Genomic DNA, 23,074 nt, shown 5'->3' with positions numbered 1-23,074 from the left:
AACACTGGTCCAGTGAGTAATCTGCTAACACCTGTATGCCACCCCTTCTTCATGTCTACTGCCCTCTGCTACACGGTGCCAGGCACATTGTCAGGTGTCTCCTGCTCGTCAATACTTCTAGCAGGCTGCCCATCCAGGTGCTCTATCCTTCCTCATTGCCCTGTCTGATGCTCTGCCCCATATGAACACATGGCTGGCTTGCTCGCTTTCTTCAGGTCTTCATTCAAACACCACATTATTGGAGAAACCTTTCCTGAAAACTTACATGAAGGGACACCCTGCCCCCACCACTCTCTATTCCTAGTACCCTGTTTTATTTTCCCTCTGCATTTGTTACCAACTGACACAGTATACAAAGAGACTTCAAAAAGTTTGTGGAAAATTGAAGCACTTATTTGACAGCAGTTAGGCTGCCTGCAGCCATATCTGAGGGCTGAGGTTGAGTCCTAGCTCTGTTCCCAATTCCAGCTTCCTGCCAACGCAGACATAAGAAGGCAGTGATGATGGCCTGGGGTTCCTGCCGCCCACTTGGGAGACTCAGACTGAGTTCCTTGCTCCTGGCTGTGGCTATAACCTGACCCTGCTTTTTTTTTTTTTTTTTTTTTTTTTTTTTTTTTTTTTTTTTTTGACAGGCAGAGTGGACAGTGAGAGAGAGAGAGAGAGAGGAAGGTCTTCCTTTTGCCATTGGTTCACCCTCCAATGGCCGCCGCAGCCGGCATGTTGCAACCAGCGCATCGCGCTGATCCGAAGCCAGGAGCCAGGTGCTCTTCCTGGTCTCCCATGCGGGTGCAGGGCCCAAGGACTTGGGCCATCCTCCACTGCATTCCTGGGCCATAGCAGAGAGCTGGCCTGGAAGAGGGGCAACCGGGACAGAATCTGGTGCCCCGACCAGGAATAGAACCCGGTGCGCCGGCGCCGCAAGGCAGAGGGTTAGCCTATTGAGCCACAGTGCCGGCCCCGGCCCTGCTCTTACAGGCTTCTGGGGTGTAAACCAGTCGATGGGAGCTCTTTTCATATGTCTTCCTGTCTCTCAAAAAATAAGCTAATGGAAAATGGAATTGCAAGGAAGTTTATTTTGATACAATTTTGAAATCCATGCATAACTTTTTCATAATACCCATTTTCCTACTAATTTTTAAAAGACCTTCTGGTACATAATTTATTTTTGCTTATTGTCTGTCTTCTTAGTAGACTATAAGCCCCAACTAAAGAGAAAATAGCTTAACTGGAAGATGCCCCAAGCTGCTGACACATGCTATATAGTACAACTCCAATGTCTTTTTACTTCCAAGGTGTTACCGCTAACATTTTTACAATGGTCTACAAAGCCCAATAACTGTTTCATAAATTGCTGGGTCTCAGAACTTCTTTACACACTAAAAAATCATCATGGACCAAAAGAGTTCTCAATATTCACTACATATGAAACTGATGAGAAAATTTTAATATTTATTAATTCACTTTAAATAACATTCAATTGTACACCATCTTACCTCAGCCTTTGCAGTTGCTGTTGCTTTGGCCTAAAAATATTCTTTCCCCAGATCCACCTACTCTTTGAAAAAAATAACACTAAGCATCTATTATGTGCTGAGTACTTTCTAGACTCTAGAAATGATACAGCAGTGAAAAAATGAAAAAAATAAAAAATCTCTGCCTCCCAGAGCGTGAGCCTTCTAATGGAGTCGACAGGTCTGTCCACACGTCAGCTTCTCAGTGTAGACTTCCCTGACCACCATGTTTAAAACTGCTTATCCTTGGGGCCGGCACTGTGGCACAGCAGGTAAAGCCACTGCCTGCAGTGCCAGCATCCCACATGGGCACCGGTTTGAGTCCCAGCTGTTCTATTTCTAATCCAGCTCTCTGCTTTGACCTGGAAGGGCACTGGAGGATGGCACAAGTCCCTGGGCCCCTGTAGGGGACCCAGAGAAAGCTCCTGGCTCTTGGCTTAGGATTCACCCAGCTCTGGCCATTGTGGCCATTTGGGGAGTGAACCAGCAGATGAAGACCTCTCTCTCTGCCTCTGTCTCTGTGGCTCTTTTAAATAAATAAATAAATAAATCTTTTTTAAAAATGAAATAAAAGTGCTTATCCTTTTTCTGCAAATACTTACCACAGCCTGACATTCTATGCTACTTACTTACTGTCCATCTCCCCTCCAAAATGTAAGCTTCATATGGTAAAGAGTTCTGCCATTTGATTCACTGCTATATCCCTGCAACTAGAACTAACAGTCCCTGGCCCACAGCAGGTGCACAGTAACTACCATTCAGTGAATGAATGGACATGTAAATGAACTTCTCCAGCCTGTCCAGATGTTGTGGGGATCCAGGCTGAATTCTATTAGAATATGAGACAAAGCCACATCAAATGAGAGTGGGAATAGTACTCATCTGAATCCTGAGTGGGGAATCTGGGTGGTTTCTGCCCACTGGGGAAACTGCACTTCCCTTTCTGCATGGCCGTTACCTGCCATGGTCCTGACTTACACATGCTGGCCCAGCAGGCCCTCACACTCAGTTCATGCCCTGCTCTTGGCAGCAGCAGAGGAGAGCAGGACAGGATCCAGAACCTGGAGGCAGCTTCGTTTCGATAGCCCAATCAGTTCAGAGAAACTGTACCCGAAAAAAGAAACTGGTTCCTAGAAAAGGCTTATGGTATCAGTGTCCTGAAATGCTATATGACAGCCCCCAGCCCACTTGCCCAGAGAGATAAGTGGGGCCCATGATATTTCTGAGTTATATGCATGCGTGTTTAAATCTGTGTCAGAAAACTGTGAAGCTGTCAAAACCCTGCGGTGTCTGAAAGGGCAGCATTTCTTCATTTAAGGCAGGATGACAAAGAGGACCCAAAAGGGTTATTGTGCATTTCACTATTCATCATCTTCTGATACGGCTGCCCAGTAATGAGGCTGAGAGGAGAGAGACAAATGAGACAGAAAGATTAATGCTTTATACCTAAAATGCCGGCCTAGGAGCAGAATGTTGATGGCATAAGAACTTTTTTGCACCTTTGGAAGCAGATGCAGATGTGTGACTCCAACACCTACAGCCACAGGTGGGACCCAGTGACCCTTTTACAGAACCTCTGCTGGTTCTTTCAAACCTGGCTGAGTCTCAGGCCTCCATTCCCACCCTCATACCAGTCGAATGACCCTGCCTCTCACACTGCTGTTCTCTGAATCCAGATCCAAATATTCTTTCATATCTATACTCTCTCATACCTATCTGCCATAGTAACCACTCAAAATCTTTTTTATTTCTTATTTTTTACTTATTTAAGAGGTAGACAACACACACAGCACACTGCCATCTGCTGATTCTCTTCCAAAATGCCTGCATTGGCTGGGGGTAGGCCAGGGCCAGAGACAGAAGCTGGGAACATAATCCAAGTCTCATGTGGGTGGCAGGTACCCAACTGCTCAACCCATCACTTGCTGCCACCCAGGCTCTAAATGACCAGGAAGCTGGAGTCAGGAACTGGGAATGGAACCCAGATACTCCAATATGGGACACAAGTGTCTTAACCACTAAACTAAAAGCCTGTTCCAGTGTCTTAACCACTTTTAGGTGGCATTAAGTACCTTCACATGTTGTGCAAAGACCAGCATCTGTCATACATTTACACATCCTTCTCATGATCAGCTTCCTTCGCTTTCAGCCTACTAACAGGTGAGATGAGAGATGAGTCTCTCTCATCGTAGAAGACCTGTAGATACACAGAGAACCCTTACCCTGAACCCCTTCAAGCTACCGACATCTCCTGCCTGCTTTTGCAATTGAGCTTCCTCAAAGAGCAGTCTACCAACTCTGCAATTGCTGCCACTGTGTCCTTCATCTCCTCATGGCCCCTTTCTATTCACCTTTTCAGTCTTTCCAATGTGGCTTCTGTCTCCACCACTCCACTGAGGTTGCCAATGAGGATCTTTTTTCCAACTTACTTATTTGAAAAGCAAAGAGACTGAGATAGAGAGCTTCCATCTGCTGATTTACCTCCCAAATGCCAACAACAGTTGGGATTGGACCTATTTGTTCATTTACTTGAAAGTCAGAAAGAGAGCTCCCATCTGCTGGTTCACTCTGTGGATGGGGCTGGGCTAGGCTGAAGCCAGAAACTGGGAACTCATTCCAGGTCTCCCACCTGGGTGGTAGGAACCAACTACTTGAGCCATCTCAGATGCCTCCCAAGGTCTGTATTAGCAGGAAGCTGGAGTGAGGAGCTGGAGCTGGATATGGAACCCAGGTACTCTGATACGAGATGCAGGCATCTTAACTGTTGTCTTAAACACCAGGCCAAATGTTTGCCCTGAAAATGGCTAATTTAAAAGGCCCATTTTTCAATCCTTGTCTTTGTTTCCTCTGTAGCCCTTCTACAAAATTCTTCTCTCCCTAGCCTCTGTAACACCATCTTGTGCTTCTCCTCAGTTCTTTCAGGTGACTCCAAAGCTTTTAGCTGTTGCCCTCCATCACAAATTTAGATGATGCCTAAATTTTTACCTTTCTGATCTGGCTTTTGAGATCCCAGAGCTACTCTACAATTCCACCTAAACATCTCACAGGTACCTCAAACCGAAGAGGTCCAAAATGGAACACTTCTGTTCTTCTCCCCCAGTTCACACCCCTCATTTAATCAAATGCCACCACCATCCACCCACCAAATGGAAATCTGGGATCATCTCAGACCATTCTCTGTTCTTCACTTCCTCAATCCAATGTTGATTCTTTTTAGGACCTCTATTTTATAAAATTCATTTCCCTGGCATTATCTTGGTCAAAGTCTGGACTATCAGAGTAGCCCCTTATTTTACCCTCCAACAGACCCTGCACATGACTGCCAGAGGATCCCTTCCTAAAACCAGGTGTGATCCTGTTTCAGCTCTCCAATGACTTCAGGAATCACCCAAACTCTCAGCAAGATTCAAAAGGCCCATCAAGATCTAGACTGGCCTATTTCCTACATTTCCAAACACAAATGATTACTGGTCATACCTGCAGTTTCTGGGATACACTGAGCTCTTCTTACAAGAGTTCTCCTCACTCTTGCTTATTTTATCATCCCTTTTGCCCAGAATGCCCCTCTGCCCAGTCCACCCTACACTCCCACTCCTGATTCCAGACTTTAATAAACAGCCCCCCTCCACCCAGAAAATCAATCATATTTCTTCTGCTCCTTTTTTCCTTGGTACACTCCTCTTTTTCAATTCTTATCCCTTGCTCTGGAATTATGTCTATGCCTGCCAACTAATTACCCCATGTGACTATACTGAGTTGAAGAGGAATTTGTGCTCATAACTGCACTTATACACAGATGCTAGCAGGACAATTGATATCATGTATAGCAGATGCCAGGAAAGAAGGGAAAAGATGAATGGATAGCTTACCTGAGCTACAATGTCAGAATTACAAAAAGGGAGAAAAGGTATTAGCATGATGATTAGTTTGTTATTAACTTGCTGTTGATTTAGCAGGTGAAAGAGGGACAAGGAAGTGGCCAAAGTTGAGTTTCCTAAGGTCTCTCTGTATAAGCCCTGATCATGAAAAGGACTATTGTTTTCAGTTGACATCCAGGATGAAATTTACCTTTTTCGGCCGGCGCAGTGGCTCAATAGGCTAATCCTCCACCTAACGGAGCCGGCACATGGGGTTCTAGTCCCGGTCAGGGCGCTGGATTCTTTCCCAGTTGCCCCTCTTCCAGGCCAACTCTCTGCTGTGGCCCAGGAAGGCAGTGGATGGAGGATGGCCCAAGTGCTTGGGCCCTGCACCCCATGGGAGACCAGGAGAAGCACCTGGCTCCTGCCTTCGGATCACCGCGGTGTGCCGGCCGCAGCGCGCCAGCGTGGCGGCCATTGGAGGGTGAACCAACGGCAAAAGGAAGACCTTTCTCTGTCTCTCTCTCTCACTATCCATTCTGCCTGTCAGAAAAAAAAAAAAAAAAGTAATTTACCTTTTTCAGATGCCAGCGGATCTGTAAATCACTAGAATTACAATTCTGAAGTCCCCAAGGACTAGGAAGATTAAAGGGAAGATTCACCAGATGCCCCACAGGCTTCCTGGAAATGGAAATGATGATGGAAGCAAAGGAAGCAGGTACCAGGAGATACTCTATGTACAGACTGGCCACAAGACAGGACTGGCAGGGACAAGGCCGTCTCAGGAGGCATGTGGCTAACAAAGGAAAAGGGTCTGTATTCTCCATCAAAACACTTATATACCCTCCTCTGCCTCTACTTCATGTTCCAAGAAAACCAACTCAACCTGTCTTGTTTCCAGACCTCAGGAGGAAATGCTGGATAGCTAGCTCCTAGGCCATGACTTTTTTTTTTAACTACATTCATGGAAAAAAATCCCAGTCATTCTCTCCAAAGCAGAAATAAATCTAGAAGGCTAACCTTACTCCAGCTCAGTGGAGTATGTTTTCCCTTCCAAATTAGCTTAAAAGAAAATGGATCTTAGGCAGGAAGTTTTCAGTGAAAGGGATATCTTCTCCAACTAAAACCTCCTGCTCTACTTGATTCCTATGGAGCTCTGATATCACTCATGATCACTCCCACAGCTACATCCCTAATTCCTTCATGTGGGAAATGGAACCATTTAGTTGGAAACGAAACATTCCTAGAATGGGAATAACAACCTTTCTTTCTTGTGCTGAAGGAATATTACAAATTCCCCAAACTATACTCTGGCAGGGTCTTGAAAGTACCGAGCCCACAACTTTTCCCTATTTATGCCACTCCTGCCCTAGGTTTGACCCTCTACCCTGTCCAGGGCTGTATTGAAGTACAGCCAAAACATTACTTTCTTTTCTCTCTAAGACCAATTGCCAAAAAACAACTGCCATGAGCTCTTTGAGTCCAAAATTCCACTGCTCTGGGCTTAAAGCCAAGAACCCACCAAAGTTTTGCTACAGAAGACTTATTAATCTTTATTCAATTCAGCACCAATGAGATTGGTCAGGACAGACCCAAAAGGGCCTACAGCCCGTGTTCCACATTTAGCTCTGTCCCCAAATGCTATCATCTGATGGCCAGGAAGCCCAATGCCACTTTCAGGCACCCTGCTCTGGTCCAGCAGCAGTTTCAGGTTGCGAGTTGCTCTGTGCCCACCACTTGATTTTCCAAGGCTTAGTTTATTATAGGCACAGGGCTACTGCTAATTGGCCTGCTGGAGCTGGCACACAAAAGGTAAATGCCTGGGCTTGTTCCATGAACTGAAATCTAAAGTCAGAGAGAACCTAAGGGTTCCCTTGGGGATATGAGAAAGTGTTACTGCTGTGGCCCTCTGTCAGTCAGCTGTGAAGGTAAGTCTAACTCTAGGAAAGTCATTGTTTTGGGAGAGCAACCAAAGGATGAATCTGCCTTCTCCTGAGCTCCTGAGCAGCTTCTGTACCTGCAGCAGATGCCAGGATCAGCACCAAGACTCACCACGCATTCCAAAGCTGATCTAGACACATATCACCCTCCCAGTCTCCATTCCAGGTGTAGATTAAACACAACACTGTTAGAAATATTACTCACTTGGGGACAGGGAAAAGCAGGGAAGGATATGCACAGGGAGATGTGAGGGAGTCCTGGGACCCAAATAAATCACTAAGTAAATCACTGGATTCTGGATACCTGGGAACCCGAGCTTCTTACATCAGACCCTCTTGCCAAGGGCAGAAGTGGGCTTGGCTTATTCCTGACCACTAGTCCAATCTTGGTAGGTGCCAATACCTAAGCAGATCAAGGGTCAAGGGACCGTGAGAGACACAGGCTGTGCCAATTCCTTCCATCAGAAGCTGCTCTGGACTTGGCCAAGAGCTATAAGGACATGGGGCTGGGCCTCTGGCCACCCAGAAGAGTAGGCTCAAGGCAGGACAAATGGTGTGATAGCTGGGGCCAGAAGCTGTGTTTTTCTATTGAGGATAATTTACATGCAATGAACTCACCCATTTTAAGTGCACAAATCAGTGTTTTTTGTCAAGTTGTGTAACAATTATCACAATCTAGGTTTAGAACATTTCCATCACCCTGGGGTGGGGGATTTTTAATAACCCCCAAACCTGAAGATAATTACAGATGAGTGAGATTCAGGAGGCTGGCAGATGTGAAGAAAGAAATTAAACGTCCAACTCAGCAGTACAGAGGGAAGTCGGGACAGGAAAAGCAAGACGAATTCACAGCCATCTTGCCTCTAGGAGAAAAGCACTCAGAGGGCCTTGGCTTGGGGACCTGAAAACGTACAGCATTCTCTTCTTTCAAGAGTTTGTAGCCGAAAATACTACTTCCCAAACCAAAAAGAAAAATCCCTTAATCTGCTCATGTTTTTCTGGTACTCTCCCTCCAATAATATGTGAGTAGTACTAGTGCTCAGATCTCTTTTCACCAAGGCAGATTCTCAGTACTAGAGCCAAGGAATTAAATGCATTTCAGCTAAAACCTCAAATATGCATTGTCCCTTCCTCCGGGCAGCTGTATACTTTCAAAAACAGTGCAAAGCAATGAGTTCTGGATCCCAAACTTATAGTTTTCTAAATCACTGGTCAAAGAAATGAAATGAAATTTACAGAAAAACTGCCTTGATTTTTAAAACTGTATAAAGATATAGGCATCTTAATTGACAGTGTCCACGGGACTGTACACTTTTACAGATTTCTTTTTTTAATCCCAAGATTGATCTTGGCCAAAACTCATAATTTTTCTCCACAAATAGAATATAACAAAAGAAGCAACGAAAGAGTGGTGGAGTTCAAAATTTGGAAATGGTTAGAAAACTAAAGATCTACAGCTTCCCATATATTGTCACATATGACAATTGCCTAGAAATGAAAATCCTGTCCTAAGTCATTTTACCATGTTCAGCTTCGGCACTGCAAGGCATAGTATGAACCCAATTAGAGCAACCAAAGAGGCAGTCTGGCAAAGCACAAAGGATTACCCTGCTGAGCTCTCCTCACTTGCTTTCTCTCTACGGGCTCCTGGATTTCTCATTTCACACTCAGAAACCATACAGACTCCCAGGCTTCTGTCTTTGGACCTCCTTTTTATTATTTCATGCTAGTACCATATTTGTAGGTCTCTCCTGGACATCTCCAACAGAATATGGTAACCTCAAGGCAGATTATTCAAAGCAGAACTCTTCTCTTCTGAACTTATTCCTTCCCCCTGAATTACTACCCTAATAAAACCACTATCCACTCAGGCCAGAATTCCAGGTGCCGGCATCATACCTGCCTTAGTTCCTGTTGCTAAAAAACGGGTGGAGTGGGGAAGTAGAATACACTCCCGTTTGTTTGTCCTTTCTAAATTTCTCTTCCATATACTCTCTCCTTTCTAATCATATTGCCCCTGTACTTCATTATCCCTACCTGGACTCCAGCACAGTCTTCTAAGTGTAGACTCTTCCTTAAATGGTTGTTTATTTTCTTATTGTGGTGAGATAAATGAAAGTCTTAACCATTTTTAAGTGTATAATACAGTGGCATTAAGTCCATTCCAAATGTTGTAAGACTGTCACCACTATCTTTTTTTTTTTTTTTTTAAGATTTATTTTGTTTATTTTAAAGAGTTACAGAGAGACACTGGGACAGACAGAGAGGTCCTCCATCTATGGTTCACTCCTCAAATGGCTACATGGCAGGGGATGGGCCAGCCTGAAGCCAGGAGCTTCTTCTAGGGGAGCAGGGGCATAAGTACTTGGGCCATATTCTGCTGCTTTCCCAGGAACCAGGAACATTAGCAGGGAGCTGGATTGGAAGTAGAGCAGTTGGGACTCAAACTGGCACCAATAAGTGATGCCAGCTTTGCAGGTAGTTGCATAACCTGCTATGTCACAATACCAGCCCCATCACTATCTATTTCCAGAAGTTGTTCATCATTCCCAGTAACAATGTGCACCTATTAAACAATAACTCCCATTTTTCTCTCCCCTGTTAGCTCCTGGTAATTTCTATTCTACATTCTGTCTCTCTGATTTTTTCCTATTATAGGCACCTCATATAAGTAGAACATTTCATATTTGTCATTTTGCATCTGGCTTTTTCACATAGCAGAATATTTCAAGATTCATACACATTGTAACATGTATCATACCTTCATTCCTTTTTATGGCAGAATAATATTCCTTTTTAGCATATATTGCATTGTATTTATCCACTCATCCATCCAGCAATGGATATCTGAGGTGCTTCTACCCTTGGATGATTGTGAATAACATTACTATAAGCGTAGGTGTGCAGAAAGACCCTGTACAAGTGTAAAATTCTAATTCATGGATTTCTTCCCAAAGTGATCTTAAGCAAATCTAATGTCACTGTCCTGTTTACATACTCTGAAAGACACCATTTCACTGGCAGGCTAACCTCCTTGGCTGTCAGCCCATGACAACTGAGCCAGCCCTGTCTCACTGCCTCCTCTTATTATCTCCACCTTCTGACACACCCCCATGCTCCTGTCACCTATATCTGCCTGCTACTCCAGGAACACACCAGGCTCCTTCCTGTACACTTTGTTTTCAGAGCCTAGAACACACTTTCCCTACCTCTGCACTCACACCTCTGAACCTCTGGTCACCCTTCACCTCCTTCAATCTTCTCTGAAGGATGGCAAACAATGAATAAGACACCCCCTCCCACACCACCACTAGCCATCAGTGTCTTTCCCTTGCATCTTCTCTGAGATCTCCCCTGAAGGACTTTGCTTTTCCTTTCTTCCCAGTGGCAGCTCTGTTCTCTGTTCTCCAAGCAACCCCAACTAGACTCTGGGATCCCACATCACAAGTTTCTCACAGATTCTACTCCCAGAGTTGAACAGAATGCCAAACACAATAATCATATCTTTATGGAATGAGTTGAAGTTCTGGGATACAAGTGTGTACTTGGAGCGTTCAGGATAAATTGTGGGGGAGTTGGCACTGTGGCACAGCAGGTAAAGCTGCCACTTGCAGTGCTGGCATCCCATATGGGCACCGGTTTGAGTCCTGGCCACTCCACTTCCAATCCAGCTCTCTGCTATGGCTTGGGAAAGCGGAAGATGCCCCAAGTCCTTGGGTCCCTGCACCCATGTGAGAGACCCAGAAGAAGCTCCTGGTTCCTGGCTTTGGATTGACCCAGCTCCGGCCACTTGTGGCCATTTAGGGAGTGCACCAGCAGATGGAAGACTTTCTCTCTCTCTCTTTCTCTCTCTCTCTGCCTCTGCCTCTCTGTAGCTTTGCCTTTCAAACAAATAAATAAATCTTATTTAAAAAAACAAAGATAAATTGTGGGATTAGTTTTTACATGTATATTTACATGGTTTATTACATGCAACAGTGTGGTAAAGATGTATATCCACTGACATAACACTACCTTGATGCAACAAAAGAACAGCACTCAGAATTCTTTGGATAAACAGTGTTCCTTAAAAGCAGTTTTGGTTTAATAGTTAATACTTCAGTTATGGTGCCAACTTCCCATATCCGAGTACCTGGGTTTGACTCCCAGCTCTTGCTCCTGACTCCAGCTTCCTGCTAACACAGACCCTAGGAGGCAGCAGTGATGGCTCATATAATTGGGTTCCTGTCATCCACAAGACTGAGTTTCTGGCTCCTGGCTTTAGTTCCCACCTGAGCAGCTGGAACATTTGGGTGGGGAGGGGAGGGGGTTGGGGTTAGGGTGTGAACTAATGACTGGCAGCTCTCTCTTCTTGTCTGTCTCTCAAATAGATGAATAAATAATTTTTTTAAAAAAGCAGCAGAAATACTTTTAGGTCTAATATTTTGTTTTTAAAACCAGGTACAGGGATGGTTGTTAAAGTCTAATTCTACTATATATTAGTTCCCCGAGAAAAAGAAACAATAAATAACAACTTTTTCAAAGGCTTCCTCTACAAACATGCCTGAAGCCCCTTCTGTTCCCTGCTTCGGAAGAGTTACATGTAACTGAGAAGTCTCCAGAATATATAAAAGATCTGTACAAACCAATGAAGAAAAAAAAAAGACACTAAATTAAAAATGGGCAGAAAATTTGACTAGGCACATCACAAAAGAGAATATTTAAATTGCCAAAAGTATATGAACAGGGCTGGCGCCGCGGCTCACTAGGCTAATCCTCCACCTAGCGGAGCCGGCACACGGGGTTCTAGTCCCGGTCGGGGCACCGGATTCTGTCCCGGTTGCCCCTCTTCCAGGCCAGCTCTCTGCTGTGGCCAGGGAGTGCAGTGGAGGATGGCCCAAGTGCTTGGGCCCTGCACCCCATGGGAGACCAGGAGAAGTACCTGGCTCCTGCCATCGGATCAGCGCGGTGCACCAGCCGCAGCGCACTAGCCGCAGCGGCCATTGGAGGGTGAACCAACGGCAAAGGAAGACCTTTCTCTCTGTCTCTCTCTCTCACTGTCCACTCTGCCTGTCAAAAAAAAAAAAAAAAAAAAAGTATATGAACAGGTGGTCAATGTATTAGTCGTCAGGACAATGTCAATCAAAACCACAATGACACATAATTACACACTCAACAGGATGACTAAAAGGAAGACGGATAAGACCAACAGGGGAAAACTGGAACCCTGAAACTTTGAGAGTGTAAACTGGTATATACACTTCAGAAAATTGCTTAGCAATGGCTCTTGAAGCTAGACATAAATCTACCCTAAAATGCAGCAATTCCACTCTTGCAGAAACATCCAACAGAAATGAATTCCTATGTCAACCAATAGACAAGTACAGAATGTTCACAACAGCTTTATTCTTAATATTCCAAAACTGGAAATAATCTAAATGATCCATAGCAACCAAATGATAAACAAGTTGTAGGTACAATTGTGCACTAAAATACTATGCAGCAACAAAAAGAAATAAACCACACTCATCCTCCAGTATCCACAGAGGATGGTTTATAGGAACTCCCTCCTGGTTCAAGCCCTTTTTATAAAATGGCACAGTATTTGCATTTAAGGTACACATCCTCTCATACTCTTCAAATCATCTCTAGATGACTGATAACACCAGATACAATGTACAGCAATTCCCTTACCTGACAGTGATACATTCAGTGGCTGCCTGAAATTATGGATAACACCCAACTGTAGATACACTGTGTTTCTGCCTATACAAACACACCTTTGATAAAGTTTAATTTACAAATTAAGCATAGTGCGGCCAATGCTGTGGAGCAGCAGGTAAAGCTGCCACCTGCAGTGCAGGCATTCCCATATGGGTGCCAGTTCAAGTACCAGCAGCTCCAGTTCAATCCAGCTCTCTGCTATGGTCTGGGAAATCAGAAGGAGATGGCCCAAGTCCTTGGGTCCCTGAACTTGCGTGGGAGACCCAGCAGAAGCTCCTGGATCGTGGCTTTGGATCGGTGCAGCTCTGGCTGTTGAGGCCATCTGAGGAAATGAACCACTGGATGGAACATCTCTCTCTCTCAGCCTCTGCCTCTCTGTAACTCTGCCTTTCAAATAAATAAATAAATCTTTAAAAAAAAAAGAATACTTATAACAATATACAGCATGGATAAAAAGATGATTCACATCCTGGAAAGCACAGAGTGGGACAGCTGGGGATTTCACAACACTACTCAGAATGGCAGTTTAAAATTTGTGAATTGCTTATTTCTGGAATTTGTCATTAAGAGATTTGAGCTGCAGTAACTGATACTATGGAAAGAGAAACTGCAGATAAAGAGAAATACTGTAATAGTTGTTATATGAGTATGATATTACATTATTTAGGGAACAATTTCAAATGAAAAAGCCCATGCTCAGTATAGATACAATTCTTAAAACAATATTTTCAATCTGTTGTTGGTTGAATCCATGGAACCCACAGACACAGAGGGCTTGAATGGAAGGCCTACCAAGCTACGAAATACAACAACATGGATGAAACCAGCAGATGAGTGCTGAACAAACGGCGTGACTCTGTTTACATGAAAATCAAGAATAAACAACCCCAAATCCATGTAGTCAGAACAGTGCTTATGGCAGGCTGGGGAGCTTTGGGATCCTGACCTGGATGGTAGTGCTGTATCCCAACTTGGCAAAGCTGGAAAACATGTTTCCCAGGATCCCATTAGAGTTCTGAGTTAGAAATGGCCAAAAGAGGAGCTGGAAGGCAGAATTGAGGCAGTGGGCATTGCTCTGTTGACAGTCTCAGAAGTCCGGTAGGGTTCCAGATGCAGAGAGGGGTCAACAGGTTTGTCTGTCTTTGTTCTCCTTTACCCTGCATTCAGCACCAGTCTCTTACAGCTGACTCTGCTGACCAACATGAGCCCCAGACCACGGTTGGGAATCCAACTGGAAAGCAGCAGCCCACAGAGAACTCCAGGGCCCCGCTTTGTTGTGTCACTTGAGCAGCAGACCTGTCTGGCTCCTCATCTGTTCCTGTAGCATTTGTCCATCCATGCCAACACTTCAGGGTGGACTGGCTGACAACCTCTCTCTGACCTCCCAGCCTCCACAAACTCTCCCTTGGTGGTATAGGTCTAATCCTGGGAATAACTCCCTTATCTTTAAAAATTTCACAGTGGGTCAGTTGCCCTCAATGAACCCTGCTGGGGACAGATGCTGACACATAAATATGCAAGTTGTACACTCAAGATTTTTGAATTTTACAGAATATATATTATACCACCATTTAAACTTGTTATAAATAAATAAATGACCATCTCTTAAGTGCTCTGTGAGGATAGCCATCTGAAGGACCCCCAGCAACATCCATGAATGGACTCCACTCTGCCCCACACACTAAGAAAGTCCCCAACATGGAACGACTTGGCATAAGACCTAGCAGACAGCTAGAAGCCCACTGAGGTGTGGCTTCTAACCACAGCCAGGGTTGTGTGCTTTATAAATAGCAAATAGAACACACATGCTCCCTGCCTGGAGAGCTATCAACTCCCTGGAACCAAGTTTCCTAGGCTAGAGTTGAGTTTTCCCTTATGAAGGGACAGAATCACCAAACTTAATGTGCAGCTTGAATGAAAAAAAGTTTAGGGTCTCTAAAAAAAGGCGGAAAGGGACTTGTGGGATAATGAGTCACAAGCCAGCCTGTGGCACTTAGAACCTGTACTCTCTGGGGGCGCCATACATGCCATTCTCTCATGCTGACACTCTTCAGCATCCTTTGCATGAGACAGTATCCTTTGGATGAGAACCTATCAGTGAAATATATAACTGTGCATCCCCAAAGCTGTTTCCCAGGCAGAAGGCTAACACCTCTTTCTGCCTTTCACTTTTTTTCTTTAAGATTAATTTATTTGAAAGAATTATAGGGAGAAAGAGATATTCCATCCACTGGTTCACTCCACAAATGGCTTCAATGGCCAGGTTGAAGTCAGGAGCCAGGAGCTTCTTCCAAGTCTCCCACATGGGTGCAGGTGCCCAAGGACTTGGGCAATCCTCTTCTGCTTTCCTAGGCACATTAGCAGGGAGCTGGATCAAAAGTGGACCAGCCAGGATTTGAACTGGCACCCATAGGGTACTGCAGAGGGTGCACAGAGGACACAGAACTTGCTATGCCACAGCATCAGCCCTACTTTCACTTCTTTTATTAACTAATTTACTGAGTGTGTAGTATGTGGCCCTCTTCTGCCATTAAACTTATTTGAGTGAATGAAAACACAGTGTCTATCTGTGGGAGCTTACTGTCTAATGGAGAATACAGACAATAAACAAGTAAGCAAACAAGTATATTATTATAAAACGTGGGTGCTGGGAAGGAAACATATAGATTACAGTGACTTCAACTAGTAGAGGACCTAAGACAAATTGGTCATGGAAACTTTTCTAAGCAGATAACTTAAAGCAGAGGTCAGAGAGACAAGAGAACATAGCCTGTACTCAGTCTTGAATGCTATCATGGGTTTCCTCTGCAGCTGATTCTCAATGTGCAATCCATCTATCTATGTATGCCCAACCCAACCACCTACAGAGAGTATGTAGGTAGCACTTCATGCTCTTCACAGTACTTTGGCACAGATTATCCTACTTACACATCACAGGATTCCATGAGTATAGAGGCAAATGCTAATGTCTCTTCAAAACAGATTAAAAAAAAAAAGGAACCAAAAGAAATGAAATAACTTGTCTTGAGTCACATAGCTACTAATGGCAGCTGATTAAATGGTAAATTCTCTTCATTACCTCCCTTTGCATTGTTACTAAAGAGGCCAAATACATACTCCCTAACTGTTCCAGGACCCATCAGTTCTCTAAGGACATTTTTATATTTGGATAATGCCAAAGACTAGCTTTCTCCAGACTTCAGTTTCATACTTGGGAGGTGGGGGAGGAAGAGATGGACTGTTATCAAAAATAGACTGTTGGAGGCCAGCATTTTAGCGGGTGAAGCTGCAGCCTGCAATGTCAGCATCCCATATGGGCGCCGGTTTGAGACCTGGCTGCTCCACTTCTGATCCAGCTCTCTGCTATGGCCTGGGAAAGCAGTAGAAAATGGCCCAAGTCCTTGGGTCCCTGCATCCGCATGGGAGACCTGGAAGAAGCTCCTGGCTTCGGATCAGCCCAACATCAGCCATTGTAGCCATTTGGAGAGTGAACCAGAGGGTAGAAGACTTCTCTCCGCCTCTCCTCTTTCTGTGTAACTCTGACTTTCTAATAAATAATATATATATATATATATATATGGACTGCTAACTTCACCATTTCCTACAATGATTTCTGTCATGGTACCTATAAAATTTATTCTCTACTAACCAGTTTACACAATTGTCTCTCCACATCCGTGAGTTCCTGAAAGAGAAAACCATGACAGGTGGCGGGAGCCCCAGGCACATTTCCCCTCCCTCTCCCCCGACTTCTGCCAACCAGGTAAACTGCTCCCAGGTGTGGCCCAAGCCCACCTAGAAAGCTACCCTAGCTATGTATGTGCCCTTCAAGCTGACTGGAGAGGCATATTGGTGCAGTGTCGGTTCTGTCCTATAGTTAGCGTTGTCCTGAATTAGTTATGCCCCTTCTGCCTGCCATTTAAAAGATGTGTGTGGTTGTTAATAAAGCGGACATGTTCACCAAAGCCTGTCCCAGGTGCTTCTTGTGGAATATCACCGTTGCCCAACACTCCTCAGCAGTTCGCAGGATGAGTCCGCAGGCTATTGTGACTATTTTGGGAATAAACCAACAGATCTCTCTCTCTCTCTCTCCTCTCCCCACTCCCTCCTTCCTCTCTCCTTCTCTGTCACTCTATCTTTCAAATCAATAAATAAATCCTCCTCCAAGTAGCTCTAGAAGTCAAAGCATCACATCCAACAGTCCAGTACTGTTGTTATGTCATAATTTGCCTGCACAGAACTGGAAAAGGCCTCCAGACTCTGTAACTCTGAGGCTAAATACAAAGCACAAACAAGGAAGTGTAAACATTTAATTCTGCCAATGTATCAAAGCACTTGTCATTTTAACATCTGCCCTTTCTGGGCCAGTTGGATACAACTTCAAAAAGAAGACTTTTTATCAGTGAAAAGTATTTATGACTCAGCCTATAAAGAACTAATCCTATAAATGCTATTAAATCCATAGAAACCAATTAACAGTAACCAGGCCAAACCAAAAGATCAAAGAGGCGACTAGCTCCATGAAATAATCAAGTCTAGTGGCAGAAAATATGTAAGAATATAATATGCAAGAGTAAAAATTTTTAAAAAAAATCCATCACAAGGAAAGATGCAAAGGTAGTATAAACCCAAGGATATAGAAATACAAACACAATGGTAGCCTGAGAGTGCATCGGAAAGGGAACTAGGCTGAGGAGGGTTAGCAATTACATAAAAAAAAAAAAGTACTCAAGCAGGGGCCAGCGCTGTGGTGTAGCAGGTGAAGCTGCCACCTGTAGTGCCAGTATCTCATATGGGCGCTGATTCAAGACCCAGCTGCTCTACTTCTGATCCAGCTCTCTGATATGGCCTGGGAAGCAGTAGAAAATGGCCCAAGTCCTTGGGCTCCACCCCTGTGGGAGCCCTGGAAGAAGCTCCTGGCTCCTGACTTCAGAGCAGCTCAGCTCTGGCCATTGTGGCCATCTGGGAAATGAACGAGTGGATGAAAGACTCTCTGCCTCACTGTAACTCTGCCTTTCAAATAAATAAATAGATCTTTAAAAAAATACTCAAGCAGTTAATGATCATTTTCCACATCTGTAGATAAATTTTTTGAAAGCAAACCTATGAGCCTTGCCTCACTACACAGGCCAGCACTGACAGCCATTTAATCAGGGCAAGAGGAATTACACAAAACAAGCCAAAAGCCATGTGATTCAATGAATGTATCAGAAGCCTACCCAGAACAATGAGTCAATCCACTCCACCCCCATTTCTCTGCTAAAAAAAAGGTAGCAGACATCCAGTTGTGCCCAGAAGCCATAGTTCAAAGGGACCAAGCACAGAAATCCTTCCACCCACCATATCACGTGCACAGCAGTGCCTGATCAACACTGACAGGAACCTGCCATTCACCTTGTTCTTTCAGACTTATACCAAGTCTGCTTTGGTTACAGGTAGGGATCAGGGGTGGGGAATGAGGCTCAGAGTGCTTGGCCCTAAGAGACTCAGAAGATAACTGCCCAGAGAGATCCCACCATCAGAGAAGTGAACAAAGGCATCAAGGTCAGTTAAAAACCAGTTATCCTTAGGAGTGGACCTATCAGTCAACTTTAGCACACTTCCTCATCCCTAGTGTTGCTGGAGAAAGTGTCTGAGCTCTCCTAATGGATTAGAACGTTCCTCAGTTAGACCCTACATGGGATCGATAAGTACTTGGCTCCTGCCTTCGGATAGGCGCGGTGCGCCGGCCGCAGCGCACCAGCTGCCGCGGCCATTGCAGGGTGAACCAACGGCAAAGGAAGACCTTTCTCTCTGTCTCTCTCTCACTGTCCACTCTGCCTGTCAAAAAAAAAAAAAAAAAAAAAAAAAAAAAGAAAAGAAAAGAAAAAAAAAGAAAGAAAGAAAGTACAGACAAGCTGAGCTTCAAATTTCACACCAGAGCAACAGTTACCATTGCTCATAAAGTTAAAGCAGTTCTCAATTTGAGAAAGAACTGCCATATACATTATGAGAGAGTGTATCAAAAAGTTCATGGAAAATGTAATTAAAAGATTAGTTGATTTTGATCCAAAAAATTTGGAAATCCATCCATACAAAAATATGTATTATTTTAAAAATACATGTGCATGGATTTCTAAATTTGTTGCAACTACATAAATTTGTATTTTAAATCCTCTTCCCATGAACTTTGAAGATTTATTTATTTATTTATCCCATGAAATTTTAAAAGCACCCTTATATATGTCACTTTTGGAGCGTATGAACTAGGAAAGAGAGAAGAAGGAAAATGCATTTTACCAGACTCTGAGTTCAGCTATTTGGTCAACTTCTACAAGGTATATATGAAGCTCATTAGAGCCACCCAGGGACTTCAAAGAGTCTGGCATGGAGTGAACATTTAGCCTAGTGTACTGTACTCCACATTTGAGTGCCTAAGATTAATTCCTGGCTCAGGTTCCTGACTTCAGATTGCTGCCAATGGAGACTCTGGGAGGTAGCTGTGTGGTTCAAGTAGTTGGGTATCTGCCATACATGTGGAAGGCCAGGATTGAGTTCCCAGTTCCTGGCTTTGGCCTAGCCTATCCGTGGCCATTTCAGACATTTCAGGAGTGAGCCAATGGATGGGAACTCACTCTCTCTGTCTCTCAAAGAAATAAAACATAAGAAAAATAATCTTTAGGGGCCAGCATTGTAGCACAGTGGTGCAAGCTGCTGCCTGTGTAACTAGCCTTCTACCTGGGCAATGATTCGAATCCTGGTTGCTCCACTTCTGATGCGGCTCCCTGTTAATATGCCTGGGAAAGCAGTAGAAGATCTGGATGGAGTTCCAGGCTCCTAACTTTGGCCTAGCCCAGAATCGGTCAGTGCAGTCATTTTGGGAGTGAATCAGCAGATGAAAGACCACTCTTTCTCTCCCCCTCTCCTTCCCTCCCTCCCACTTTCTCTGTAAGTCTGCCTTCAAAATAAATAAATAAATCTTGGGGAAAAAAATCTTTATAAGGTACACCAGGGCCAGAGCTGTGTCACAGTAGCCTAAGCCTCTGCCTGTGGCACCAGCATCCCATATAGGTACTGGTTCATGTCCCAGCTGCACCTCTTTTGATGCAGCTCTCTGTTTATGGCCTGGGAAAGCAGTGGAAGATGGCCCAAGTGCTTAGGCCCGGTACCTCTGTGAGAGACCTAGAAGAAGCTCTTGGCTCCTGGCTTCAGAACCACCAAGCCCTGACCACTGCAGCCATTTGAGAAGTGAACCAGCAGATGGGAGACCTTTCTCTCCCTCTGTAACTCTACCTCTCAAATAAATGAATAAAATCTTTAAAAAAAAAAAAAAAAAAGTACACCAATATCCAGGACCCACATTACACTGATCAAATTAGACTCTCTTTGGCATCATGGAGTAGGTATGTGAAACCCTCTCCTCCGGCTGACTCTAACATACCACCAGAACTGCAAAGAAAGGACACAGAAGGCAAATCTAGGAGTACAGCACATATTCAACTGAATATTCAAAGGTTCATCTTCCTTCAAATATGCCTTCTCCCCTACAAAGATGTCAAATACCCACTCGGCAAATCTACTATCCTGAACCTTAAGACAATACAAATGACAGGACAGTTGTCCAACCAAAGAACTGAGTAATATTCCACAAAGTGCAAGGAAACGAAGTGCCTAATCTCTGATTGTGTATGCTTTGTTCAGGAAATGTAAACCAGCTGTAATGTTCTGTCTCTCCTGAGGGGAAGTTATACCACAACATATCTAAAGATAGTGCGGTGATTGTATGTTTGCAGGGAAGCACAGAATTAAGCACAATCCAAGTGGGTGAAGGAAGACTATGCACTGGGTGACTGCGGCTGCCAGCCCAGCTTCAGAGTCTCCCTTTGTCCAACAAATCAAAGTCCTGAATGGTCCAAAAAGTATAAATATAGCCCAGCCCCACCAAGGACAGCTCTGTGGGTTGAGAGAGACACCTATCCAGTCCTCCGTCCCTCCAAAGGTGCCAGATGTCAGACATACTTCATTCACCTCCTTTATTCACAGTGGTGAGGCTTTTTAGGCCAAGCTTTTGAAAACGGCTATTAAAGTCAGGGCTGGGGCCGACACTATAGCATAGCGGGTAAAGCCGCTGCCTGCAGGGCTGGCATCCCATATGGGTGCTAGTTTGAATTCCGGCTGCTCCACTTCCAATCCAGCTCTCTGCTATGGCCTGAGAAAGTCCTTGGGCCCCTGCACCCACATGGGAGCCCCAGAAGAAGCTCCTGGCTCCTGGCTTCAGATCGGTTTGGCTCCAGCTGTTGTGGTCATTTGTAGGGTGAACCAGTGAATGGAAGACCTCTCTCTCTCTCTCTGCTTCTGCCTCTCTGTAACTCTGCCTTTCAAATAAAATAAATAAATCTTAAAAAGAAAAAAAAAAGTCAGGGCTAATTCAAGATTCATGAATTTGAAAGGATCATACATAGAATCTAAAAGATAGCTTTTGGGCCTGGCATTGTGGCATAGCAAGTTACACCTCCGCCTGCAACACCAGCATCCCATATGGCTGCTGGTTCAAGATCCAGTTGCTCTACTTCTGATCCAGCTCCCCTGGGAAAAGCAGCAAAAGATGGCCCAAGTGCTTGGGCCCTGGTACCCATGTGGGAGACCTGGAAGAAGCACCTGGCTCCTGGGTTTGGGCTGTTAGGGACATTTGGGGAGTAAATGAGCAGATGGAAGATTCATTCTCTTTCTCTCTCTCTCTCTCTCTCTCCTTCCCTCCTCCTGTCTCTGTAATTCTGCTTTTCAAATAAAATAAATAAATAAATCTTTAAAAAATAAGAAGAGGAGGAGGAGGAGAAGGAGGAAGATGACAACAGTTTTCAAATGCTCAGAGACCTCAACACATCACAAGACAGTCACCAAAGGAGCCCTAATGAAAGAGTCACTGAGGGTACTGCTGTTGATGCTGTTGCCGAAACCCCCTGAGAGAACCTAGCCTCTACATTAGGCTTCCAGATGACCCAAACAGCTCTAGATGACAGGTATCTGGTAATTCGGCTGGGCAGTACAAGGTGAATCAAGTGCAAGATGTTAACCAACCCAGTCCTGGAATATTCAAGTATAACAGGTGTAACCTTTTGAGATTCACACTGCCCTGCCCTGCTGGATTAACAGTGATCCACTTGTTCTTTCTGCACTACAGTGGGCCCAGCAAATTTCAAGGGAAAGCAGATCTCATCAAGTATACACAAGAGTAAACCTCCAAGTACCTTCTGCTCTTAGACCCTTTGGGCCAGAGGCTACACTGTGAGATTGGATCAGTTCCTTAATTCACACAGTAGAGTGACACTATGTGATATGGCTAAAGCTTACCTCTATGTTGGAAGCATACTGATGGCAAGAAGAATTCCCAAGCTCTGTAGGGAACCAAGTGAAATTTTTATGATAGTATTTACTTTCCTAAAACCAACCAAATTATTGCTACAGTAGAATACAGTTTCTTTCAAAATGCCTCTATCCTTTTCTTGTCAGAGGAAATTAAGACTGACAGACTCAAATCTCTTTAGAACAGAAAGTACTGTATGTTCTCATGAAACACAAAGTTCTTCCCTTGGGTGGTAAGACCTCTATGCTAGGTAACAGAGGTTCATGAATTGACATCAAAGCAATCTGCAGTGGTGGCTCAGCTCCTACCTTTTCTCATCTTGTCTGATAGTGTGAATTGGAGGGAACAAAAGAGCAAGAGCTCTGCTGTCTGCTTTTTTGGACCTGTCCCATAGAGAAAACAATTAGTTTGAGTTTTATGCTATGACATCAGCAGCCACTAATCAACAGAGAAGGTAGAGCTGGTTTTGTCTGAAGCCAACCAATGCCATTGTCAAATCACGGAAGACTGTGCGGATGTGAGTTGGGTTTTTTCTTCTTTCTTGTTTCTATATTAAACTATAAAAGAAAGTGGAAAGCAGAGGACAAAAATCTTTCTATAGAAAAAGCCCAGAAACCTTGGTGTATGCAAGATACCACCTAGGTGTGCACCTGCACCCCTATCCCACCAGTCTTTCAGTGGAAGTCTTTGTTCTAAGAGACAGTCAGTGGTATCTTCCCC

At 44.3% G+C, this 23,074-nt stretch overlaps 1 protein-coding gene across 45 annotated transcripts in view; it reads right to left on the bottom strand.

The window, feature by feature from the left end:
- Positions 1-23,074, bottom strand: part of MICAL3 (microtubule associated monooxygenase, calponin and LIM domain containing 3) — a 232,899-nt gene that overhangs the window by 130,238 nt on the left and 79,587 nt on the right. The gene's annotated exons all lie outside the window — the stretch shown is intronic.

This window comes from Oryctolagus cuniculus, chromosome 9, assembly GCF_051225735.1.
Source record: "Oryctolagus cuniculus isolate XC-2025 breed Fujian yellow rabbit chromosome 9, ASM5122573v1, whole genome shotgun sequence".
NCBI lineage: Eukaryota > Metazoa > Chordata > Mammalia > Lagomorpha > Leporidae > Oryctolagus > Oryctolagus cuniculus.
This window is presented reverse-complemented; position numbering and strand designations above follow the sequence as displayed.